The 27543-nt window shown below is 42.3% G+C and overlaps 1 protein-coding gene across 2 annotated transcripts in view; it reads left to right on the forward strand.

The window, feature by feature from the left end:
- The first annotated feature begins 719 nt into the window (after positions 1–719).
- The window catches only part of znf385c (zinc finger protein 385C), a 118002-nt gene continuing 91178 nt past the window's right edge, over positions 720–27543 (forward strand). For both annotated transcript variants that reach the window (XM_069709089.1, XM_069709090.1), the window contains exon 1: positions 720–796. The gene's annotated coding sequence lies outside the window, so the exon portion shown is untranslated. The remainder of the gene's footprint in view (positions 797–27543) is intronic.

A 27543-nucleotide genomic window follows, 5' to 3' on the forward strand; every position in this document is an offset into this window, starting at 1 on the left:
ATGAGGTCAAATGTTAGGATTCAAATAATGATATTTTTTAAGATGGATTAATTTGTATTAATATATGAAAACTATTTAACTGATTCCTAGGTCATAATATCGATAACAGTCTAAATGAACAGAATGAACCATCATGTAAAAAATGTTTTTAATCCCTGCAAAGTATCAACTGCAGTTACGAGTGTGAGGAACAATGTGGATCTATGATGTGTTAATGCGCTGCTGGAGTTACACCAGCGGGTCAGTGTGTGAAGTGACTACATAAAGCAATACACAGAAAAGGAGCAAAGACATCCGGTCATATATTTCAAAATAAAACATTACTTGCGTCTACGGCTGTTGGGCTATAATCAGACCGAAAACTATGTAATGAATCTTTACACAAACGTTGAGCTATGTTGTGTGTTTGTCTATTACCGTGTTTATTTAAGTATTGAAACATATTGAGGCCCACTTGTCGTGTTTCTTGTCTAATATTTTTATATGCCGTAGGTTTAACGTGGGCTAAATATTTACATGATGAACAACCCGCTTTGTAGGCATTTATCGTCTGATAAAGTCTGTTTAAATTCACAGCTTTGGTATGGCAGATTTCTCTCTACCTGTGCAGACACGTAATGTGCCATTATCGTGAAAAGCTACTTCCTATCACAATCTGTTTCAGTGGGTTAAACTTGACAAAACCGCTGCACTGGACAGGTTTGCTTTTTGCTTTGGCAGCCAGTCTTTACCCATCTGTTTCCACTGTTGCTAGGCACGGAGGAGCACCGGGAAATTCGGAAACGGAACGGGACCGGTAAGGCAAAGCGCTTTCATATCTGTGTGTCGGCTACTGTCACAGGCGGGGAAGAGTGTTCTCTCTGCAAAAAGTTTTGGATTTGCCCGAACTGATTCTTGATGCGATATTTCCAGGTGTAGTGTCCGTGGTTTCAGACACACTGGACTAAATTAGAAATGTGGTGGGGTAAAGTTTAATGTTCCCGATCGCTGGCGGATCAACTGTGTCTGTTGGTTTGGAGAGAGACTAAGAATCTCAGCGCTTATGCGTAATTGCGCATCAGCGGCATCAGGAGTGTAGCCTTATCCTCCTTCGCCTCACTTGTCATCTCGTAATACAAATACTTTTGACTGGTTTACAATTATAGGAAAAAGGTCCCAAACTAATGTTGTTACTTAATGAAAATTATATATAAAACCAAACTAAATAACTGTTGCACCATGTGAATAAAAAACAATAACAATGCGATTGTTGACTGAGCAAGATAAGGTCAGGAGTCATAAAGTGGGATGCTCTATTTAACAGTAGTTTATGTTTAGACGTCGTTTTTGAAATCTTACCAAAGAATAGGTAACTAAAGTTACCCTTTCAGCTGCAGATTGATGCCTATTCCCTCATCTCGGTTTATAGAGTAGTATTTTCCACTGAAAATAGTCAATAAGTTCTCCTTGTATACTTGTGGCTCTGCACTGCCCACTGATATTGCATAATGTGAAATTATAGCAAATTAAATATTCACTTTTCACAAGTTGTTAATTAATTTAAACTTACTAATTGAATTATAGGATTCATCACCTCTGTTAGCTTCATGATATGCCTCTATAAGAACTACGGTCTCGAGCTTTGCGTTGGTAATTTGTGTAATTTGTATATCTTGTCCCATTAAAATGTCCTGCTCACTGCAAAGCTACAACCTACCAGGCATTCCAGGGCTCTTTGCTTTTAAAATGATTTCTACACACATGCTGCATTAGATATGGTCTAATGGGACTAATAACGTCAGCTTCAACAGCCCTCTGCTTGTGGAAGAATTCTTGCAGTTTGACATGTCTATTTTATCAATGCTGGCAGTGTTTTGATGAAAAAACAGCAACCAATCACAGCTCTACAGAGGGAGACGGGTATGCCCGTGATGTTGGAATCAGTCAGGCTTCCTAAAGCAGCTAGTGTCATTGTGGAGCATGTGAACCTGCCACTTAATTATATTGGATTGGATCTGTTGCTGCAGTGTTGGTGCTCAGTAGTTGTTGTAACACATAAGAGGTCTGATAAATCAAGTGAAATATCAGTGTTGACTTAGAGAAATTGACATTGTGTGGCTGCTCCATTAAGGCTTTATTTATGGACAGCTCCTTTTAGAGTTGGCTTCTCCTGCTGAATGGCCCGGGCTGATGGATGCTGCAATCTGTCTTTGCTGTTATGATGAAGCATGCAATAAGTTTCTATCAGTCATTCGTGTTTTATAGTTGTTGTTTTTTTTTAGTTTTTTTTTAAATGTTTTGCTAGAGGGAGTTTGGCACTGTGGAGCTTTTACTGAAACTAGAAAGTAAGAGGAAATGGTTTGTAATGATACATAAATTTGCCATTTAGCCATTCACCACGTTATGTTTGGTTTCAGGAATACACTATAGTAATTACAGTCTTTGTGGTCATGCATAACATAAATTTCAAAGTGCAAATTCCATTTGGAAAAGGCACTTAGTTTTTGGCCGTTACCTAAACTTTACCAGAGAGATCAAGCCAACGACGTCGTTGTGGTGAACACAGATTAGAAAGAAAAGATGGAAAGAAAACTTCCTGTATCATTTACATACCCTGTTTGGGAGGATTATGGTTTCTGAGTAACAATACAGGATAGCCATTCAGATATAAAGTACATTGAAGATGGATAAATAATGATATACTGCACATACTGTAGTATTTCCTTCTGTAACTGATTATATGTCACAACACAGTGAACAAGCTCATCTGTCCCACAAATTCATGTTAAACAGGTTGTGGATTCTTCACAAGAGGAACTGATTAATAGTCAGGTGTTTATTTCCTTGCATTACATTATTAGCGAAAAGAAACCAACCACACAAGACCAGAAAGACAGCAGATTCCTGTCTTCTAAAAAAAAAAATTGTCGAAGTGTACCTTTGTCACCTGCTTCCTTACCGCAGACATGTGCCTGTAACTGTAATAATTGCATCACACTCCCTCAAAACCACCTGGAAGTTCAAGCTGTGGGAGAGGTGCAACATTAGTAATAATAATAGTTTGATTTGTGACTTAAAATTGTGTGGTATAGTTTCTAATGTTGACTTGTGTGTAAGAGCATGAAAGACAAAAAAAACGTTGGCACTTTGTAATAAAATGAGTTGGTGAACGGCAGTTTATTATTTAACCTGAAATATTTAAGACACTTCCAATTATAGCTGCCAACATAACTGGCAACCACATTCAGTAAAACGCTGACAGACCTGTTTTTTTCATAATTTGTCCATCACCTGCAGCTCTGTATTTGAAGTTCCCAAAGAACCCCATAACAACCCACCCACACCTCCGTCCTCCTACGTGGTTGTGGATGTAACCACATGCAGAGCAGAAGGGGTTCATTGTAAGAGTGATGCTTTGAATCTCCATCGCTGTTACAGCACAAATACAGTCCCAGAGCCACTGTTAAAAAAAAAAAAAGAATGGAACTTTTTCAAACAAGATGGAAACATATTTCATCTTTTGTTCTCTTCATTTTACAGTAAACATAAATAAACATTAGGTCTACCTCAAACTGTGCTGTGTATCGGACTGCGACTTTTGGATGTTGTTACACCCTGTAGCATGTGTGTGTTAGAAGTATTGCTTAGGTTTATGTGTTTTTGATGTCGGCAGCAGTGGAGTACGGAGAAGCAAGGGACAAACTGTCTGTCTGTCACTCTGTTGTTAGCTGTCGGTACTAGTTTTTACTTCCACCTCGGGAAAGCAGCAGTCAAACACGACCTGACAAAATGCTTTTAAGTTGCTTAATGGTCCTTTTAGCGCTCATTTCACAGGGTTGTTTGAGAGAAATCATTAAAATGCGATGTGTGAGGGGTCACTCTGTGGCTGCTTTCTGTCCACTTGAGGAATTGAAAATTGTCAATGTTAATTTGTGGAGAAAAATGTCACGTGCCCTTCACAGTGTAATTATTTACTCCAGGCTTAATCAGGTTACTTGAAACATCTGGAAAGATTTAAAATGGAATTAAATTAAAAAAAAAATTTTTTTTTTAAAAGTGAGGAGAAAAGTGTACACAGAAAAAGAATGAAAATAATTTGGGAATTTAGAAGGAGAAGCGTCGCCAGTCCACATCTGACAGGCTGAGTGTGAGAGTCTTAATGGATGAAACGCTGAGTGGATTACAGTGACGCTCACATTATGACCACAATACACGGCAAAGCACAACGTTGACTTTTCCTTGTCTTGACAAGAAATGTTAGGGTCTCTCGCCCGCGGTCCTAAGGTCGCTTTCTTTTTCTTTGTTGTGAGCACCAGGCTGGCCCCTGGCTCATATACAAAGAACACCTTATATGCACTTAAATTAATATGTATGTCCGCTAAGGATGCTGCTGTGCCACTGTAAGACTTTCTTGGTAAATATGTGCATATGAGAGGCATCTTATGGAAATATGTTTAACCGCTATGTTCCTTGTTGGTATTTTTTTTTTTTTTGTTTCTTATATTGCTGCCTCTCTCCTTGTAATTTATCTTTTGATATGCCTCATCTGCAGTCCAGCTGGCTTCTGGCTACTTTGCTTTGACCTTTCTCTGATGGTCCTCCTTGCTGCTCTTATCTACGGTACAATCACCTGCTGAGCCAGGATGACCAGCCTGCTCACACAGCTGGATCCCGCGATGTCCGAGACCAAACGTACACACTTCTGGCTGTTCGTCGACCTCTCTGCTTCTGGTCTTTCTCCTTCTCTCTCTCTCTCTCTCTGTGCGACTGCCGCCCTTGATTTCATCCTTCGCTGAAACCAATCACTGAAGTGACCTTCAGTTGGATTCTCTGAAAGGTTTTGTGCTAAAATGGTGCTGTACTTGCGGGTCACTTTTCCATTTGCCAGAACAAATGCACAACTAATTCTCAATTAGCCGGGGGTAGTAGCCTGGCACGGGAGGACATCACTGTTGCGTCATGGCAAAGAAGAGCAGCACTGTCATGCTCAACGTTGTCATGTTTGATGGTTGCTAATGTGAAGCATAGAAGTAATTTATTTGTTGTGGCTTTCATGTGTCAAACATTTGTCTGTGTGGGTTGAGCTTTCTAAAATTATAGTTTTATGATTTGTTGAAATTTGTGCAATATATTTCATCAAAAGCTAACTTTAAAAGTCACAGTTATTTATTTAACCCATAATTTATTTTGTTACGTGTTTTTTGGGGAGGTTTAGGATGAATTGAAAGTGGCAGATACATTCCGACAGTTTCTATTTATTCAGATGTTGTATTACAAGCGTCTTTCACAACCAAGCTTGATAAATTATACATTTCCTTGCCACACTCTCGGGCGCTGAGTGATAAAGCAACTAACGAGCTGTGCAGGGCTTTGACAGGTGCAGTGAACGGTGAACATTTATATTAAATGGCATGAAGAGTTGCCCTTCAAGCCACGCTGTCCCAGAGGGAGTGAGGTGTGGTGGTGTCCTGCCACCCCGAGTCCTCTGCTGGCCTGGGTTGTTGCCCTGTGTGAGGCTGGAGGTGGCAGAGACAGGGTGGGGGTGGACTTTCAGGGATTCTGACAGCTGCACGGAGACGGTTTTAGGGCATGCAGGCTGTCCTTTTTCCCGTTGTGCACTCTCTCCCTACCTCTCCCCCTTAACCCCCCCCCGCCAGGCTTACTGGCATGCCTGACCGGAGGTGCACAGCCCGAGGATAGACTCAGCAGAGGCCGCCGGCTCCTCAGCGGGGACCGGAGAAGTGACACCGCTGACCCTAGTGAGGACGAGGTTTCACATTCTGTCGCTCAGTGTCTCTCTGTAGTCTCCCCTCCCGTCCTGTCGTGACACCTCAACCTCCCCTCTAAGCACTGTGCCCACACAGGAACGGATCTGGCAGTGAGATGTTAGAGTAGAAAAGGGGATAGTGGGCGGGAGGGGGAGTCAGGTTTTTCACTGACGGTAATATCAGCAGGCAGATCCTCCTCTGTGGGACGTTCAGCATCTGTGTTGAGCATCAAATGATCTCATTTTTTATTTGTGATAAAATCATCATCCACATAAACAAAAAGCAGCAGAGGTCCACCTCACTGCTGTAAACCAGAGATGCCTACACACACACACACACACATATTTGCACATGTGTAATGACTCACACTCACAGTGGCTCCAGTGTTGGAACGGCATGTTCACTTACACAAACACATGCTCACACACACACACACACACACACACACACACACACACACACACACACACACACACACACACACACACACACACACACACACACACACACACACACACACACACACACACACACACACACAGTGGTGCGTTTGTGCTGGCGGGCTGCTGGTGAATGACGGCGCTCTGAGGTCGAACACTGCCTCAGTGTTTGCAGCCAGGTACACCTCCTCAACCACGCCGCACAACAACAACAAACGCTAAATAGGATGCCTGTTCGAGTCCAACTGAACTCCTCAGGATGGGGTGGGGCTGAATCATTTGATCAGAAACATGCTAGAAACAGCTTTCATGAATATGCAGATATTGTGTGTGGTATTGACTTTTTTTTTAAAAACATTTATTTATGTAGGTTTGGTTTCATGTGTGTTTTTTCTTCAGAAACGCCCTGCTTCACATACATTCATTCACACACTCACACCTGGTAGCTGCCCGGCACAACCAGTCTTTCAGTGGAGCTGTGTTGGATCTCCTGTGGCTTAATTGCCTTGCTCAAGGGCACAACAGTCATCAGTATTGACAGAAGTGAGAGTGTTACTCATTTGCTTTCTCTCCATCAGGATTATTTATAGCTGAGATGACTAGTCTCTCAGTCTGGATGTCGTGTATGTCGAGGCCTCGTCCTCCTCACTTTCCAGCCTTTCCGCTGTCAGGATTACGATAGCAATATTCATGTCGGCATTTTATGCGGTAAGCTTTTGCGACTTTACTGTGAAATCCCAGCCAGTGCTGCAGTGAGGAATAATGTGCCTCCCTCACCACAAGCTATTTTTGTTTGGTTGCTGTGAATGAATGAAATGCATTAGTTTAAGTAAAAAAAAAGGGATTATTCTGAGGTTACATTTTAGAATCATCCTCCTCTCTAAAAGCTTTTGAATGACATTGTGCTTTTAAGCACTTTGTTTATACTTTGCTTTACAAATTATTTTGTATTTTTCTTGTGAAGAGAAGAAGTTAATTATGTTGTAAACCATCACAAGCTAAATGTGCTTCTATTATCTTGTCCATGCCTACCCTCTAGAATAAGTATTTGATCTCACTGGAAGTCTGTGAACAATAAAGCTTGTCTTAGAAACAAAGTCTGCAGCTGACTGTAACAATGCTGTTTGAAGAGTGTTAATGGGTTTGGAGAAAATACCAAGATCAGAAAAGACTATTTCCAAACAGCAGGCTGTCGCTGGTATCACCCAGATCGTAGCAGATGATGACTATGTAACAGTAGCAGCTATCAGGTAAAACTGGCGCCCCACAGATATTTGGATCAGCTACGTGTCATCTGTTTTACATTCAGCTGTCAGGGGCGCTGGGTGAAGATGTAACCGTCTACACCTGTGAGACTCGTCGTTCCATCACTGTAACAATTTTGCTTCTAGTGTGTACAGCTTATGAAATATTGTTATGAGCAGAAAAAAAAAACTCAGGTATTTGCTCTGACACTTCATAATTAACAAGTTAGAAGAGCTTTTTGCTCTGCAGACATAAAGTGGCTCTGTAATTTTTCTCAACAGTCACACTGATTTGCCACTTCACCCCAGTCGTCTTGTTGAAACACAATGAGCTCAAGATGACACCTAACAAATCAGTTCCCGGAGTTTCCCCGCAGAAAATGAAAGTCAGAAACAACATTTTTAACTCAAGCATGACAATTTTATTTTTTGCTTCTTTTTTTTTTTAACTCCATACCCCAGCAGTATGTGTGAGACGGTGCCTCTGTGATTCTGTGGCCTGCCTGTCCTGTCTGTGGTGTGCAGCTTGCATTCATGTGCCTGTCCTTTGAGAACAGCATCTGTTTTATCTCCTGCACAGTAAATGGCTCCCCTCCTGGCTCCAACAGCTATAGATATCAGCTATCAGTGTCATTACAGCCTGCGTGAGGTGGTACCAAAGCTTCCCTCCACCCCACCGAGCCACCGAACCCCCCACCGCCATCTCTCATTGATCAGGCTGGAAAGACAATCCATGCTGATCACAGTATCCTCCGCCGTCTGGAGGGCTGCATCTGAAGCGCACACTCTTGTTTTATTGTGTCTCCTATTGAACTGCGCAGGTCGTGTGATGAGAGGAGGCTGGATATCGATGGGTGTGGTTCAGGTCACCCCAGATGAGCCCGATAGCTTCCGGTGATGCTGAAGATGGGCCTGTGATGCCATTATTGACGTAGCAGCTGACTCAGAATTGCTTATATCATTCAGCTGCCTTCTTTCATCCACATCTGCCATCTCCTCACAATGAACTGGGGCTTAGCGAACCTATCAGTGGTGGCCTGGCCTTTGATTAAAAGTCAGATTATCACCCTCTTACCATATGCGGGCTAAGCAGCTCCTGGAAACTGAGATTGTTTATTCTTTCCACAGTCTGCTCTCACACTGTTCAGTTTGAGTCATTGGTGTGTGTGTGTTTTTTTTTTTTTTTCCCAGCGTTGTCTTCATCTCTCTAGCTTCTCATTTATAGCTGAGGTGTTTTTCATTTCTGTGTTGTACGACTGTGTGGGTGATATGCGTTTGCACTCTGCTTGAGGCCTCTTATCATCTGTGTTAAACTGGTGGGCTGAGAGTGGCTGAAGAAAGCAAGGCCAGCTCTCTGCTCTTCAAGATCCCACATTAACTCCACTTCCTCCAGTTTAAAATCCCTCTTAGCCCTGCAGCAGCAGCCGAAACATTGGCTCTTAACTCACACAGCTGACGCACACATCGACTCACTGATCCACTAAATCACTTCTCTTAACTACATTGAACAGTGTCTCTATCTGTTTCTTACCGGTTTGGAGAGGCACTGCTTCTACAGTACATCCGACATATCCTGAGTTCATTAGCAAAGTTTGGAAAGACCTTCTATCTGTGATTCATTGCACATTTTCACACTTAAATTTGAACTTGTTTTCTCTTTTTGTTTGAGTTTTAAACAGAACTTGTTGAGGGAATGAGGCAGCAAAAGCTGAACCAACAAGGAGCTCCTCTAACATTAGTTATCAGCTTGACTTCGTCTCCCCCCTTAGTTCAGGCCATCGCAAACTCACACCAGCCTGACAGAGCCTATAATTGAACCATATATTCTTTCCGCACGGTAAAGAGAAAAGGGGGGCATCTTTCAGTGCTCTACTCCTGGGAACGTTTCTGCTGACAAAACAGGGGCTGCTGGGGTTGGGTTAACAAATGCAACGACACTGCTGTCACAGAGTGGGCACATCAAAAGATAAAGAGAGTAGAGGAATGGATGCACCTGCTCTCTGGGAGAGCCACGCAAAGCCGACTTTGTTCAGTCACAGCTCGGGATGAGAGGAGGTTACAGATATCTGTATGTTGTCCACAGAATGAAATCCTCATTTAGAGTCAGCGAGGCTCTTCAACCTTTCATCATCAAAACAAAGCTGGTTAATCGGGAAAAAAATGGCAAAACAGTCAGTGACGGGGTTTATGGGAAAAGTGGTTTTATCATCGGCGACTACTTAAGTGCATTTCCCTGCCTCAGTGTTAAATTACATGAGTTAAAGTTTCAAGGGATTGCACTTCATTTTTGTGAATGTGTTTAAAATTTAAAGCAGTTATTTTTACAGGTGCAGCCTGCATATTCTATACTGCTACGTGTTTTGTAAAGCTGCGTCACTTTATGAATTTCTTTTGTACCTTTCAGCCCATGGCTCTTAAAGTTCATAAAAAAAAGATAATTGAAAAATGTTCAGCTATTTTCTGCTATCTGCGGTTTGCTTATTATCATAGGAGGTGATTACAAGTACAACTCTTTACGTATTAGGTAGTAGTTTTAAAAAAATAAAATGGATAAATTCCCCCAATTTAATGCCAAAAAATAATGTAATTTTTGAAAACTGCATTGTAATGTTTGAGAGAAGCCACTGCGGAGATTTTTGATCACAACAATCACAAAAATGATTGATTTATAGTAGTACGTTTTCTCTTCTTTGTTACAGGTGACAGAGTGACACACAAGAATGCTGAGAAAAGCTACTTGAGGGTCTTAATTCTTCCAGTGGAGTGAACAGGGTGGTACAAGATCTGCAGCCCAGTGATGCCTCAGTGACTTTCTTCGAAGAAAGAATCAAAACAATAATTTTTTTCTTCTTCAAAGCCAAATTGAACCAGAAAAGTCAATAGATGGATAGTTGTGGTGAAAGAGAACAATCTGGGCTCTGCTGATGTTTTTTGATGGCAAAGAGAGAAAACACAAGAGCATCTTCACAAGAAGGCGGCTGATCATGTCTCATCTTCTCTTGAACCTTCATATATATGTACTGTAAAGGCACAAATACACCAACTTGCAGACAAACCCACGGTAACAGAAGCAACGTTTCCTACACAGTGTAGCACACTATGATGTAAGAAATTAATTCCAGAATTTTTTTTTCTTGTCCTCTTACAGTTGGTTTTGGGGATATTGTGTTGGCATCAGTGTCCTCATTGATCCTGTTGAAACATGAGAAGGACTCTACATCCTTTTGGGTAGCGTATCATTCCCCTCTTCTATCCCGATGGGAAAAAGAACTGTAGTAGGCTATGTGTGGACAGGCAAGAAATTGACTTCCTTAAATGCTATTTAAAGTAGGAAACAGCACTGACAATCCATGTTATAGCAGGATTACAGGAACTGGTTTAATTATGTATTATCTAGTTATGTCCTCTTGAGAACATTTGCATAACTCCAGCTGATGTAAACACACACTTATTCAGAAAATAGGCATCCAAAATACATATGGCTGGTAAAATGGACTTGAATGCAGCATAATTTGACTTTTAACTGGAATCTTGTGAAATACAGCCGAGCACTTTACGTTAAATGTCTCCAGACAGAATTTTTTTTAAAAAGAACCTGTATATTTTTGAAGATTATTTTTTTTGAGCATTTCATAAGGTTGCTTAATATCCCCCAGACAGCAGGAGGGAAACATGGAGTAAGTGCAAGGAATTTGTTGAAGGTGGTTCTTAACACTGCGCTCAGTCATTGCCGACGCTGGATCTCGACAGCCTGCCCACTTCAGAGCCTGTATCAAGGCACTCCGCCTTCATGGTAAACTTTTCTGTGGCACACGAACACAGGGCCCTCCTCGGGGCCTGCGCCTCCCATTTAACCCCCAGAAGCACACTATGAAAAGCTGCTTGCACGGAAACCGGCTCCTCACAAGGTACCAGAAACACAGAGAGCAGCCTTGTTCCACCTCTGGCCCGAGACAGAGAGGTACACTGGAGCCTTCAGAGGGATGAAGGGAGAAAGATGAACACATTGGAGCTCTGTATTTAACTTCCACCTCCCTCTGGCATGGCGCTCTCTCTGCTCCATCTTGTTTTCCTCCTGTCCACACATACCCCTTTGAGAAACGGATCCCGGGTGCAGCGTCTTATTTTGGTGGCTGCTGGAACTCCTTCTTTTTTGCTTTTGCTTGTTTTTCTTGTCCAGTCTGTGATCACCCGTAAGCCCAGAATTTCTAGCCATGTTCTTCTAACTTCCTCAATATCAGTGAGCCCAATTCTTTCCAACAGTGTGGAAATAGATCTTTATACCAGAGAGAGTGAGTGAGAAGTGAGAGGAAGGCTGTCTTTAAAAGAGAGGAGTAATGGGCCCTGAGGGCACTTCTCAGCCTGCATGTAAACCTGCTAGCCCTTGCTTTTCAACATGCCAAGAGAGGTGTTACATAAATGACAGAATATCCTCGATGGCCACTTTTTGTCTGCTAAAATCCTTCTCCCAGGTTGGTGTTTATGTTAATGATTTTAGTCAGGGTTTTGAAGTGCCTGAGTGATGAGCAGCTAGCCTGGAAACGAAGGAGTGTCTCTGACCTTGGCCCACTTCAGGGATTCGCTCTGGTTTCTGACTAATAGAGTATGCCCTATTCTTTCTCCCACAACATGCACTCAAAATAGCTCTGGCATGCCCCATTAAGCAGCATTTTAATTGTTAACACGGCATACTCTGTCCTTGGCACACATTAACTACTTCATTTAAATGTCAATCCCAATTAAAGAAGGACTGAGGAGATAATTGTTTTAACTGGGAACAAGCATGGGGCTGCGCCCACGATTGCCATTTTCAGCATCTCTGGGAGTCAGAGTGCAACCTCCGATATTAACAGGTTTTGTTTGGTTCTCACATGACTGACAGATCAGTGATGGGAACCAAATTATCACATCAACAGGAGTTCACTTGTCATGGTGACACAGAACTGAGAGGAATTTGACACGAAGCCTATCTTTAAAACTGAGGGTTTGGATTTCGAAAGACGTGAGCATTTACCATGTCAAGAGGGCCTCATACATTAGATCAGCTGACCATGTTTGAAGCGTTCAAAGCTCTTCCCGATCAGTCATACTCAAGGTGTGAGGTGGGGCGTGTTATGATCACTCAAATATAGGGCTGACGGCACAAATGTTCTCACTGAGAAGGCATCCAAAGTGCAAGAAAAGTGACACAGATGTGGTAGCAACTGTGCAAAAGTTTAAGGCACTGTATTTTATTTTATTTACTTGTTAAATGGATTATAAACCTCTTAAGATGCATTATCTAATTTTCAAGGGGATCCTCAAAATGTAGATGTTTGAATTATTTTTGCATCACGCAATACCATCAGGTTTGTAGATTCTTATCCGCCATTATCACCCGATAAGGTAGACAAATTTAATTTTGCAGGATAACAACAACTCCAATCAGACAACCAGAGTCTTGAAGAACTATCTTCAGGTAAGACAAATGCTGAAACAACCGGCATGGCCCCCGCAGAGTACTGATCTCAACATCATCCAGTCAGTCTGGCATTACATGAAAAGACAGATGCTGCTAAGTACCTTGAAAAACTTTGCACAAGTGTTTCCAAAGCTGTTTGAAGGCCAAATAACCACTTGGGTCGCAGCTTTACCAGGAGACACATATGTGTTGAATTGTAAGATACATATATTTTGAAAAGCAAGCCTTATTAAAGTTAGAAAATTAGGAACATCCAGCTTCCATCAGTGTTGACCACCAACCAAAATCTGTTTGATGAGCCCACCTTAATAAATATAGCACTATTTCCTATTTTAAAAGAAATGGGTAAACATAGTTTGACACATGTCACTGTGCAGTTTTCAGGCTGCTGCACTGCTTTTGCTGCTGAAATTTGAGTTGCTCATATTTGTCCTAATGCAGCGACAAAGCAGAAGCTTGTGACGGATGTTTGATTCAAAATGTGTACAGTTCCTCCCTTCCTTCCTGCAACTGTCGCCCAAGGCCTTACCCTGAGTGAAAACTTCCACGGATGGCAACCCCCACTCCCCACTCCCCCCCCCCCCCCCCCTTTCCCCTTCAGTTTGTAGCCTGCTCAGCTGTGCAGAGACACAAACCCCATTTCCCTTGGAGAGCAATAACGCTAGCATTAGGTTCCACACGGAGTGGTGCCAGCCCAGGGGTCTTGGCACGCAACCGTCCACTGCTGCAAACAGGCACACACACACACACACACACACTGAATCCGTTCCCAGCAGTGCAGTACCAGATGGATGGCAAACAGGGATGCTTCCAGGTCCAAATCACCTCCTGCAACTGGATGATAGAGTCCCACAGCACCGAGTGGGGGCAGGCAGGGATTGGGACCTCTTGCGTCTGGTTTTGTTTTGTTGTTAGCTCTCCAATTAGCTGCCATGTAGGCCTTTTACGACGTCTACATTTTGTTTTGTTGCAGAGGGGTGTTTGTATTGCTTTGTTGTTCATGGTGCATATTTTTTTTTCTGAGGGTATAGCTGCTTGTTATGCGCCATCTGATAATGGGTAATGCACCGATGGCTGCCTGCCTAATGACTTAGATAGGTAGAGGTGCTCATGTTGGCAAGCGAGCGTAGTGTTGTCATGGGGATGATGTGTGGGCCTCTTCTCCTGCACTGGAGTGAGCCAGCGAGCAGTGCTTGACTGCCCACCACCAAAAGGCGCAAAAAACACTCGCACACACACGCATGCTTGCACACACAAGTACACATGTAGAAGTATTGCGGTGCTCGCAGAGTGGATGAATCAGTGAGCTCTTGAGCATCTCAAAGAGGAGGAGGAGGAGGTGGAGGAAGGGTTGTCTAGGTGGATCTAGTCACATAGCGCAAGCAACAAAGAATCAGTGTTACTTCTGTTTTAATCAACATGCTTAGGCTATGAATCACTCATGGAAATGCACATCATTTGCATTACCGGCTGCCTGCTATTTTAATGATAATGTGTTCTCCCGGTGCCCACCAGCCTACTTGAGCACACTTCATCATTCACTCTTTCTGTTTATAGCCTCTCTCTCTCTCTCTATCTGTCTATCTCTTGCTTTCTCAACCCCGCCACCCACCTATCCATTCTTCTCCCGTCCACAGCCCCCCCCCCCCCATTTCTGTCTGCTACCAGGCTCCCATCTCTCCCATTAGGAAAGGAAATGAGGCGAGGTTGTGATGCAAATATCTTGGACCCCTTGCTGCTCCCTGACTCATCTCCCAGAGACAGAAACAAGGATGAGAGGAGGGAAGGAAGGGAGGAAGAGGTGGAGAGGCACAGCAATTAGACAGAGAAACAGATGTACACAAAACGGACAGTTGATTGGTACACGACGGAAAAAAACGGGTAGAGACTACCAGTCTTTGAAGGCAGAGTTTATTGTCATGCAGAAAGCCCTCTCCGGTGAAGTAGAGCAACAAACAGAGGCATAAACCACAGAACAGTGTGCACTACTTCTCTGTGTCACTCTCCATCCTTCTTTTCTGTGGTGTAGCTGTCCTATCATTCAGCCTGCAGTGCCATTTCAGCAGTTCTGAGGGGTCATTCCTTTTCTCTGCCTCCCGCCTTGTCTATCTCCAGCACACTTGATTGTTTTGTAGATTATATTGTAAAGTGCTCGAGCTTGTCCTTTTGAAAGCACAGTTTGCTATTCATTAATATTGTGCCTCATTTGATTGCCGTGTTCTTTCATGGCCAGAGAGGGTCGAAAGAGAAGGGAACTGAGATTTCTGCAGTGTTACAGCTGCGTACAGCATGTGTGCTTGTACAGAGGGGTTCTTTTATAGTGTGTGGTTCGTGTGTTGCAGACAAATTGAATGAAAGAGTGTAATGAATTGGTGAAAAGAGTGCAAACACTTGAAAATGTATTTGATGTCATAACTGCCACAAAGCTGGCAGCGTCCACATATTTAGTAAAGCACAGCTAGGTGAAACTCCAGTCAGTGTGTGATTATCAGAAGCCACATTCAGTCAGAGCAACTTTAATGTTCGGCTCAGGTTTGTTACCCGTCACTTTCCTTATCTACAGGATTATGGAAATGAGGAAAAGCGTTCCTGTGTCACAGACGCATCCAGAATAGCAACGATAACTATGAATTCTCACTTGCCCCAAATAAATGTGTGCACTTTCTCTACACTCAACTAAAATATATTTAATTTGGAAGCTGCGACTGTGTTTCATGTGTAATCCCGGGGATTTATCTGGATGCAGGTACAACTCTAAAACACTTTTAACCACATAAATTAATGTTGTTGGCAGGCAGCATTTAGACAGACAGGCAGGTTGTAAACACATTTCTGCAAAGTTATCCAAAGCATTTTTTTTGGAACTGAATGTAATAGTGAGTGTTATAAATGAAAAGCTAGTCAAAACGGAAAATAAAAAAAAAAATCCAAATACTACTTCTGACACACTACTTCTTTATGTTTCATCTTTGACCTTCATACACGGTGTTGTTGTGCATACAGACAGTTTTCCATCTAGTGGTTTGCACATATTGTTTCAGTTCACCCGCATTTTCTCACCCCAACATGGTACCAGTCAAAAGAATAAATGTGGCCATCATTGTGATACTGAAGGGACAGTTAGTCGAGATAGTTCGATTTGACCCACTGGTGGCGCTAGATAACACGAGGGTATCACCAGAGTTTTTGGGACTGGCCATGCCCAGAGCCACGTCACGAGCTTGTCTACTGTAGCGAAAAAAATTTCCCCTCAGGGATTAATAAAGTAACTACCTACCTACCTACCTACCTACCTACAAACACGACTGAGGTTGTGAAGAAAAACTAGAATCATCTTTCAGGTTTTTTTGTTCTGTCGATTTAAAAAGAGGATTCACTGACGTGTGAAGATATTTGTCCAGGCTCGGTGGCTGGCCCACGAAGCACGATCAGGCCTCCAGCATGACAGTTTGCTTTAATTGCATTGCGTGCCCAACGATTTGAGGCGAGCACAGTGGCATCCTAATGAGCGTAATGAGCGTCTCTGTGGCCAGCTGAGCCATTTGCCTGGCTGGACTGTGACTTCGCTTGCTCTCCTGTGCCATCCATGCTGTTTGACATATTCGAACAGAGAAGGGAACATTTTTCTTTGTCCTTAAAGAGAAAATATGTATGCAGGGTGGGGTAAACAAACACTTGTCTTTTCACTGCAGTGCTTCACTGGAGGCCAACCTGGTGTGTTTGTGGTTACACTTTTTCTCCAGTGTTAACTTCAGCCATGTTGCTGCCTCTCTTCGTGTCTTTCTGTCTAACACTTCTAATATTAATTTGGTCTAATTGTTGTGTTTAGGTCTGACTAAAAAGCTAATTAGGCCAGTGATTTCTGATTATAGAGGAGGAAAGTGAACAGAGAGTTTCTATAAGAGGGACAGGGTCCACACCCTCTGAACTCCCACTCAGACCCTGTCAGTGCTGTCTTTGACCTCATACTTACTCCTGACAACCCTTTTTTTTCCCTTAACTTTTTTTGCAGAGAGAAATGTTTTTTCAGGATGTGCCAGATTTTGCCGGTTGAATTTATGTATATTTCAGCAATTTGATGGTAATTCACAGGAAATGGCTGCTAGATTGATCCACAGAGATTTGTGAAGGATCGTTCCATCACGACTTACAGTAAACTGTGAAGGAAGTCATATTTCAACTTCATTCTGCAGAAGCTGTTGGTTGATGTGTCCCCCATTTTATGTGCCCTGAGGGATAATGTGTAGTATAGTGTTTATGAGTATTCGGGTAAATGTCCCCGAGGAGCATGAGGACTTAAGGTGCAATGCCAGTCTGCATATATAAAACAGTGTGCGTCATCTTTTTTCACTCAAAACTTCACAGTGAAAATGCAAGACAGGATTTTCACACTAATCTGCTCATTTTCTTTTTCAAAGGCATCTTGTTAAAGTCCTTTCTGCCTTGAGGTTTCTGAGTTTTTTTTTCCTTTTTATTTTCATCAGTGAATGTTCCCCTCTGCTTCTTCCTCTGTCTTTTTACAGGCAGTGTGAACAAATTAAGACTTAGCTTATTAAACTAGTGAGCCTTTAAATTACAACAGACTGGCCTCGCATGCATGGGTGACTGTCAGAGCCCTTTCCCCTCCACCTCCAGCAAAAAAAAAAACCAAACACAACAGGGAGGGGCTACGCTTCGCTCTCCCTTATGTGATGTCAATTCTTGGAGAGTGGCCTGATCTAACACTGATGTTTTTTTAGGGTGTTGTGAGGGTGATTTAAAATGAAGTTGATGTACTGAGTTTGTGAGTGCTGTGTTTTGGTCGGTTTCATTAAGAGGGTGTAATGATGCCAAATGCTGATGCTGTTTCAAAAGCCTGCCTTCACACAGGAGAAAGTTGTTTTTGTTTGGTTTGATTGGGTTTGAATACCGAGAAATGTAAAAGCCGAGTGATTGTCTTCCCGAAGTCGCTGATTGCTGTTGATGCTCCAAGCTTATTGTGTCTTGGTCTCTGTTGAAAGAAGATTGTGTTGCCTGATAGGACATGTTTTATCTTGAACAGCAGGCTCGGCGTGTGTAGCTTAAGTTGTGTTTTTTGTTGTTTTGGTAAATGTTATTAGTGCTAATTCTACATTTTGCCTCATTTAACCTTCAAATGTTTTTCTTCTCCTTGTCATGAGGACTCGATGAATTTGTTTTACCACGAAAAGCGATTCAGTTAACATTGACATATTTTCATGCTGTTTGAAAAACCACCTATTCAAACACATTCTCAAAACGAGGATGGATAAACTTTGTTGTAATTTATTCTAAGCTCACACAAACACAATCAGACTTTAAGCTTAGCAAAACGAGATGCAATACCTAGTCAAATATCCTCCTTTAAACTGTCACTTTTCAAACTGTAATGCCAGAGCATTACTTAAATCTGTACAACATTTGTCTTAAAGGCTCTAAATACAGTGTTTATGGTGAGTCCTAAGGCACACCAGTGAAAGGCTTTTAGGATTTCCAAAAGCCTTTGGTCTTTTGGGTTGGGTCATCATTTTGGGTGATGTACTGTGGGCGGGTTTTGGAGAACTTTTTTAAACAGTCTAGAGTTGGTTGATTTGGTTGAGTATTTCTGTCTAATTGGAAACGGATGGGGGGTTTAGGAGGAGAATTAGTGTGGGAGGAGTAGAAGAAGCTTTCAGGTCTGTCCTGGACCTTCCCAGCATTTGAAACCAGCAGTGTGACAATGTGTGGGCATATTCCAGCTCTGACTGTTCTCTAGATACATACTAGAGCTATCTATGTGCTACAGTCAATTAAATTTTCTCTTGCGTCACATAACAAATACATATTGTCATTTTGTCAATATTAAATATGACTCATTCGGATGTCATATCACTTTTCTTTGTTTACCTAAGGACAAGAAATGTCAAACACTCTGCCCACTGCCATACTTCATGACTTTTTTTCTTGCCTTCTGACCGAGGTCAATCTTCAGAAACATCCAGCGCCTCAGACTGTGTGTGTGTGTGTGTGTGTGTGTGTGTGTGTGTGTGTGTGTGTGTGTGTGTGTGTGTGTGTGTGTGTGTGTGTGTGTGTGTGTGTGTGTGTGTGTGTGTGTGTGTGAGAGAGAGAGAGATGCAGTGAGCTTCTCTCATCACCATTAAGGAAGAAAAAATTAAAAGGGGGGAGAGCACTGGATGTGCTGGCAGAGCGTCCACAGTAAGGCTGTGTATATATGACACATGTATGACTCAGATGTATTATCAGCATCAGAGACTTTGCCAGCACACTTTTAGAAATGCTTGTTTTGAATTCAGTCATGCTCCATATTAGGATTGATTTTATTCCATATTCTGTATACGCAAAGTCATATGTTATTTTGAGAGCTTTGAAATATTTGCTATTGGGTCACTCAGTGTTGATATAGCACAGGTTTGTGACTGATCACAGTTGAAAGAAATAGCAGGAGGCATTTTTATTTCCAATCACAGCAATACAATCTTTTTCAACAAAGCTTCAAAATGCACAGGTTTCAATGAGAGAGAGCTCAACTGTGAAACGCGTTACTTTCTTGTTAAAACCCCGTAAAAGCCGAAAATAAATGAGCTAATAGCTGTCTATTAACAACCGGCTGCTGAACTATTAACCTTATGTGCAGACCTTCCACAGTCCAGTTTTATACTGAACTGAAAAATCCCTGAACAACTTGGATAGGCAACAAATTGAATTAAACAAAAGATGTGGATCAGTGCTGAACAGTAGCAGTTGCATAAATGGATGTCTTATGGACGTGTTCATGTATTGCTCTGAAGCACATTGATCGGTGATGAGCTCACTTCTACATCTACAGCCGTGCGTTTGAATGGTGATGCGACCACTCGTCTCAGAAATGAAGGGAACTTTAACGCTTCTTATAATCTTCAGGATTATGACCTTCATGCCGCATACGGGTTTCTATATTGTTGAACAGCTGAGGGATCCTGATGCTGTTTTACAATAAAAGCCTCATGATGGTTGGACTGTTGCAAAGTGTTACAGTTTTTAAAAGATTATTACTCATCAAAAACAATTCAGAGAGAACTTTTCTTAGGAAACAAAGTGTCTGTTATTCTAATAGGTAATATTAGATCAAACATCGCCCACTGACAAATTAAAACACCATATTGATGTTGAGCAAAACCCCACAACGGATAAAACATAATCATGTTTTTATTGAAGTAAAATTACTCTTGATTGAAAAGCATCTGTCATTTTCTCCATCCCATAATTCACACACATTCTTCTTTTCATGTTGTTACTGCTAGTGCCATTCCAGATTCCTGCCATTATGCCACCAATTGCCTTTTGACCCTTTTTTTTTATTGTCTTCATCTTCTTAATGTGAAAGTCACATTAGCTGTGTGTGTGTGTGTGTGTGTGTGTGTGTGTGTGTGTGTGTGTGTGTGTGTGTGTGTGTGTGTGTGTGTGTGTGTGTGTGTGTGTGTGTGTGTGTGTGTGTGTGTGTGTGTGTGGGTGGGTGGGTGGGTGGGTGGGTGTGGGGGGGATGCAGTCCTGTCGCCAAAGCCCTAAGCCTCCATTCTGAAGATGAAAAGAAAGCTGAAGCCATAGAGACACATTGAAGGAGGCTCTGCCTGCTATCTTGTGTGAGAGATAATCACTGGCTTGTGTGTGTGTGTGTGTGTGTGTGTGTGTGTGTGTGTGTGTGTGTATATATATATATATAGAGAGAGAGAGAGAGAGAGAGAGAGAGAGAGAGAGAGACCCCATTAATTTAATAAAACCAGCAAAACGGCTTCCTAAAAATACAGTCAGGCTCATCCAGGAATGTCAGCAGGATCACAGAGTCTGAAAACGTGGCAGAATCCGATCAAATTGAACATCAGACTGAAATAACTATGAAAATGATCGGAGTGACGCACTGCTTATTTAATCCCTTGTGTGTGTGTGTGTGTGTGTGTGTGTGTGTGTGTGTGTGTGTGTGTGTGTGTGTGTGTGTGTGTGTGTGTGTGTGTGTGTGTGTGTAAACTAAAACCAAAATAATATGCCATAAAATGCTTGGCTGCAGAGTTGTGCGTTGACAGGGTGGAGGAGTTTAGCCTCCATGAGGCACAGATGTTTTGGGGATGTAGGTGGGACGTGTGTCTCAGTGTTTTATCCCCTATAGGTGTATAATTGTAGAGGATTTAGTCTTCATATACTGTAACAATAAAAACAGATTTTCGTGTATACATGCAGTAAATGTTATTATTATTGCAGCCAGAAGGTTGACATAAGCCAATCCAATTCTCATTTACACCTGTATGTGTGTGTGTGTGTGTGTGTGTGTGTGTGTGTGTGTGTGTGTGTGTGTGTGTGTGTGCGTGTGTGTGTGTTTGTATCCGATCAGCATCCCTCCACACTGATACAGCAGGTGCCCAGCCCACTGACTGCCATGTTAATCAGGTGGGATTAGGCCTCAAGTGAGTACAAATGTGATGGAAAATGGTTTGAATTACATGCTAAGCCTTCACTGGCCTGTAATCCACTGCCCTTCACTTCCAAGAGTCATCCGCGCAGTAATAGTGTGTGTGTTTTCTGCCACGTGCGTGTGCCTCAGTGTGAGCCCCGCACTCTTTCACACATTAACCGAATCCTAATCGCTCATACTCCAGCGTCATCAAAGTCTCACAGTGACTTCATGTGTGTATATTCGGGCTCTTCTGAGCAGACCCGTTAGTTAACAAGTACAGGAAGGCTGTTATGTGTGGAGGGGAAAAGATGGAGGCAGGGATGATTTGACAGATTTAGGGCCTCCCTTTGCAGTTTTCTGAGCGACATCTAATCAACGTGTCTGACCCCCCCCTGAGCCACAGATTGCCTGGATGAAGATAGTCTCGCCAGCAAAGCAATAGATCAGTATCTCAAGGACAGTTTACCCGCACACCCATCACAGGGTAAACAGAGTGCAGTTGTTTTTACCCTTTTTCCTGTCAGTCTTTTTTTTTTTCATACCACCTCTTTGCCCTGTCTAATACCGTGCGGTGTGTAAATCCCTCTGACCCTTTCCCCCTTGTTGCTGATTGTCTCTCTGCCAGGTGGTCGAGGTTACATTATCATCATGATGAACAGATGGCAAAATAATCTGCGACAAAAATACCTTCAGCGGATGAGGGAAAGGTGAAATGTTTCAGATGTGGCCCAGTTTTGAGAACTGGGTTTGTGCCTCGAAGGTGTGAGTAGAGAAAGTGAATGAGTGGTGCAGTTCCGTCCCTCGAAAACTGCTACTGAGGTGCCTTTGAGTTACGCACTGGGTCCTCAGCGGCTCAAATGGAGCTGAGAGAAGCCTGTGTTTGTGCTTTTTGGTTGGTTCACCCAAATTTCACACAGCCGACCTTCAAATCCTGCAACTAGAAATCAGCAGATTTAGCAGCGTTATCAGTCGTCTTCGGGGACCCAAAACAATTAGAAAATGTTGATAGCACAGCTGCAAACAATGTGTTATCAGAGCAGCACATTGTGACAGATTTACAGGGGAATGGAGTTGGAAAGCTAAAAAAAAGAATTATCTAATGAAAGCAAATCAAGGACGTGACAGACACAGAAGCGAATGAGAGAATATTACACAGTACAGAAGGAGATTGTATAATATATATAGTCAGTTGGAGATGTTACGCATTTCTGTGGAAAAGAGGGTAATCCTGGGCAGCAACCTGCATAAAGGTCAGTGGTGACTGAATATTTTAGTGCTCTTAGGCCTACAAACCAAATGTCACCTGCCTCTGTTTTAATGGATTGGAGGCAGCAAACGATCTGCACATTTACAGTATATAGGCTTAAAATTAGAGACGTGGAAAAGTAAACATGTCCATTTTTATAAGAATTTGTGTAACTATGCAAGTATAAATCAGGGACCTGCAAGATAAGATCAGCAGTTGACTTAACTTTGGATAAATAAACATCTAAGATTTATTTGTACAAGCCAAGATTACAAATTTCATTGCAGTGTTTCTGCAGTGTGTATGATAGTGTGCATTTGTGTGTGTGTGTGTGTGTGTGTGTGTGTGTGTATGTGGAGACTTATATTTGCTGTTCACCCTGGAGATACATCAAGACTGATATGAGCACAAAGAGACCTGAACACACACACATACTGTACATGTGCCCTATGAATAAATAAGTGGCATCCATGTGACAAGCAGAGTGACTGTCCTCTGTGGAGGAGAGGGGTAACTCTCTTTCATGCTTCATTAACTCTCCTCATTTCCTCCTGTGTGTGTTTTCAGTGTCTGCTGCAGCCAATCAGAGCTGCTCATCAGTCCTGGACCTTACCAACTCCGCGTCACCGTACAGTGGCGTCTCATTTCTGTCTCGTATCCGAGTGCGGACCGACTCTCGTTTCTTCATTTTTCTGTCCCTCTTTATGTCGTTCCCTCTTCTCCCATCTCTCATTTTCTCTCGCCACCTCCTTCTCCCAGTGACTGAGAGAGACACAATCAAAGTCACTCCTGTTTTCAGCCAGCAGTCCATTTGGTGCTGGAGAAGTGATTTCATTTCTCTCGTCTCATTCAACAACCTCCGCCGCTGTTATCATTTGTGGTGCAAAATACGTTGTAATGGCCACACACTGGCATTCTCCTACCCGGGGATAATAACTGACAGACTTCATGAGTAATGGGGTCAAAATGACATAATTGGTTGAGAAATTGATGCATGCTTCTTCTCTATGGACAGATAGTTGGTGAGCCAGGTAGTTATGGTGAACATGTGGAAATCTTTCTATTTCCATTTGGCTGTACACGTGTTGAGAGCTCCTTTTCCCATTTATTATCATCATCATCATCATCATCATTATTATTTTAGTGATTACTTTGATGGCCCAATTCATCATAATTACTTCTGTGCTACTTGTGTATCAATAGCCAGACGCCATAACCTTTCCCTGTCCTCTATCTGTGATCTAATTCGATTGGTCACTACTGATGAATATGAATAAATGGTATGAATAATAAATGGAGTGAAGGCTGTGAGTCAGCCGAGTCGTACATGTCGAGTTGGAAGTGTTACTTTGACAAAGTGATGAGTGTCTGGGGACATAATGAGCATATGGACAGCAGATGAGTGGATCCAACTGGAGGAGTTTCTGAGGATGTCTGTGTATTTTCTTTATAAATTCAGATGGTGCCAAATTAAATCTCTTTAAACTGTCACAAATAGATGCTGCCACAACTACAATGGTTTAATGAAATATTTAAGAACAAAGTCATTACGACCGCTCCTCTGTGTGTGTGTGTGTGTGTGTGTGTGTGTGTGTGTGTGTGTGTGTGTGTGTGTGTGTGTGTGTGTGTGTGTGTGTGTGTGTGTGTGTGTGTCTGTGTGTGTGTGTGTTTAAGTGTCTCTTGTGCATGCTGTGTGGAGTGACCCAGTTGATGCCAATAATTAACTATACATATTCACATATGAGTTGACTGCATGAGTTTTTATTTCTAATATCTTCAAATAAACAGAAAACCATAGACTTTAACATAAAAGAGAATGTAGCTTCCAGGTCTGAAAAATTAAATACCTTAAACTGCAATACTACCAAGGGGCCACTAGGGGTTGGCTCCAAAAAGCCTCTGGGTCCATAGACTCCCATTCAGCTTCTCCCATGAAATACAAAGTCAATAAATTTTTCGCACAAGTAATTTTGTTATCGCTCAAGTCACTCCTTCTAATTAGCTTTCTGATGGTCCATCTGAAAATAATTCCATCATTAATTAGACATTAGGCCTCAAAAAGCAGCATTTTTGTCAGCGTGCCTGTTTGATTGACAAGGCTGTGGTGCAGTCAGGTTTCCTCTATCGACGTGCGGGGCTTAGTGTCCTCAAATTCCCAATCAGATTGAGTCAGATCCACCTCTCCACCCAAACTTGGCCAAATCACTGCTCACTTTTGGCTCCAAAGCAGTTCATAAACCAATGAGTGACATCACTATTGGTTGCCACTTAAATAAAACTCAAGGTCTGGTGTTTGATATAATAAATTGTGGAGACTCCTGCAGTTGACAAGTCAGAGACAGAAATAAGTTCTTCGAGGCATTTTTCACTGTTTCTAAGTTATCACTGTGTCCACATACCACGGCTGCCCCAGATATGGAAATAGGCCACGGCTAAAAAGAAATCCACCCATGGCGTTGAATGGCCGCAGGTTGTTAGCTTCTTTCCTGATGAAGTTGACAGAGAAGCTCATTAAAAAGAAAACTGTGAAGAGGGTGGATAAACTGTTGGATCCCTTTTAATCTGGACTAGCAGAGGGTTGGAGCATGCTGTCATGCTCCTGCTGAATCTCAGACAGACTGGAGGGCCGAAAGACTCATACCAGACTTCATTTAGTTGACTGTTTTTATAGGCTTTTAGAAAATATCTGCCCACACATGCTAGCTGATAAGATGCTGTCATATTTTTCTCAGCAGATATCTTGTGGGATGGATGATGTAGACATTATGAATAACTAATCCCAACAAGTAAAGAAAATGACGGACAGCTGTGCACTTCTAAGTCTTTGCTCTCTTATTCTCTTCTCTTATGACAGCTCTAGCACACCATTGTTTGAAATTAAATAAATGGCAAACATACATCAGTCTAGCTGATATTCTTTACATGAATGTGGCCTGCAGGGTTTCAGCTTTTGGGTTTGCTTTTGTCCCAGGGAGAGATTGGACTCTGTGGCTGGGCTGAAGCACCCTTGCCTGACTCTCTTTTCTCTTTTCTATGTTCTTTCAACTGTCTCTGAGTGACAGACTCCAGGTACAGAGAGGACAAAAATGCCAACCTAGTTTAGCTGCTGATTTTGAAGTCGCACTCCAGAGGTGATTAAAGCAGGAGCTAGAGTGGCCATCCAGTATAACCATATATCACACAGTACCCAAGTATAGGACTGTTGTATCACCCAGTGACATTCCCACCCATCATCGCTACATCCACTGATCAATCATCCTGTGTAATAGCCGGCGTGGAACAACAACAACAGCTCGTCATTGTGTCACACTGACCTACTGATGTGTTAAACTTCTGTTAGCCCGCCAGGTCGGAGAGGTTACTCGGAAGTTGTATCACATTACAGCCAATTGTTACTTTCTCATAGTGCTGTAATGCCAAAGGTATAATTGGCAACCAACAGCGGCCATACGGGTTACTCAAACAATTATCCTCGTTTTATGTTGAGTTACTTTACTGATTGATTCAGTTTTATTTGGAGAAAAACGATTGTCAGGACATTCACTTAGTACGTCTTTATTTTCATCATTTTGGTTATTGCTGGAAACATTTTCTATTCATGTTTCAGAAGGACTTGGATTATTATGAACTGTAATGATGTGTTATTTTCTTCTTTTTTTAAAATTTTTATTTAACCATTCTTCTCATTTGGACTATTATAACTATGATCATGCTCAGCATTCCACCCAGTCAGTGATAAGGTAAGCTTTTTAGATCATATCTAAGTTTACTTTTGTTCAAATAAAATCACACTATATAGCAATATTTAATAAAATTTTCTATTGATCCAAACAAAAAGCCAGCTGTAGTTTGTTTATCCGGTAAATCAGCCCAGAAGCCCTGCGCAGTTAGCGCTAATGGCTGCATTTTAGACCATTTCAGAGCTCGACAGACACCTGCCACTTCATAGGCTTTCTCAATTCTTTTATGTCATTTACCTAAAACCAGATTGCCTTTTACTTAATTTAACTGAATAGGATTCTATATTTACTGAAGTATTCATATTAAGTGTTCAACCATTACCCATCTCGGAGAGCCTGTTGTCTCCACCTCCTTTCTCTCTGAACTGCTCCATGTCCCTGTGTATTTGTGCCCTCACCGTATACTTCATCAACACCTCATGGGCTTTTCTCAGCTACTTGATCCTCTGCTCCTACATAGCTGTTAGCATGTTTGTTCCTCCGCAGTGGTTTTGCATGTGATCGATGAGCAGCAGTTGGTTCTGTCACGACCACGAAGACGGTGATGGAGAGGGCGCTTGATCCTAGCTGTTATCCCAAAATACATAAATGGAAACAGATACATAGCCAACAGTGAATTGTCTGTACAGCCATAAAGAGCACGCAAGTTCTGTTTATTGCCAAGTGCTGAATAATTGATTTGGTGATAAAAGTCTTTTCCTAGTGGAGTCGTTCCGGCAGTTATGGCTATTGTGAAGGCATCAGCGGAGTGTTTTGTTATTAATAGTCCCATAATTATGAGTGGCAACCTGATTGATTCACTTCCCTTCCTATGAGAGCAATTGCACACACACGCGCGCACACACACACACACACACACACACACACACACACACACACACACACACACACACACACACACACACACACACACACACACACACACACACACACACACACACACACAATCATGCAGTTGTACTGTCTCACACACACTCATTTTATGCAGACTCTTTCTCAGTGTTGAAAGTGCATGCTACATAATTAGCCTAGTTTAACAGTGTTAATAGGTTCCTCGGGGTCTTTTACATGCTGATAGAAAAAGGGGTAAGATGTGACTGCAAAGAGGGAGGGGGAAGGGTGTGTGTGTGTGTGAGGGTGCATGTAGGTGTGCACTGTTATGTCGAAATACAGCTGGTACTTTTAGCACGACATCGTTTCATCACACATGCTGCAAAGTTTTTCCTCCTGAGCCGTCTTTGAC

This window comes from Brachyistius frenatus, unplaced genomic scaffold (genome assembly GCF_029030835.1).
Source record: "Brachyistius frenatus isolate BFR_SWC_R1_liver_20210118 unplaced genomic scaffold, ASM2903083v1 Contig_80, whole genome shotgun sequence".
Lineage (NCBI taxonomy): Eukaryota > Metazoa > Chordata > Actinopteri > Embiotocidae > Brachyistius > Brachyistius frenatus.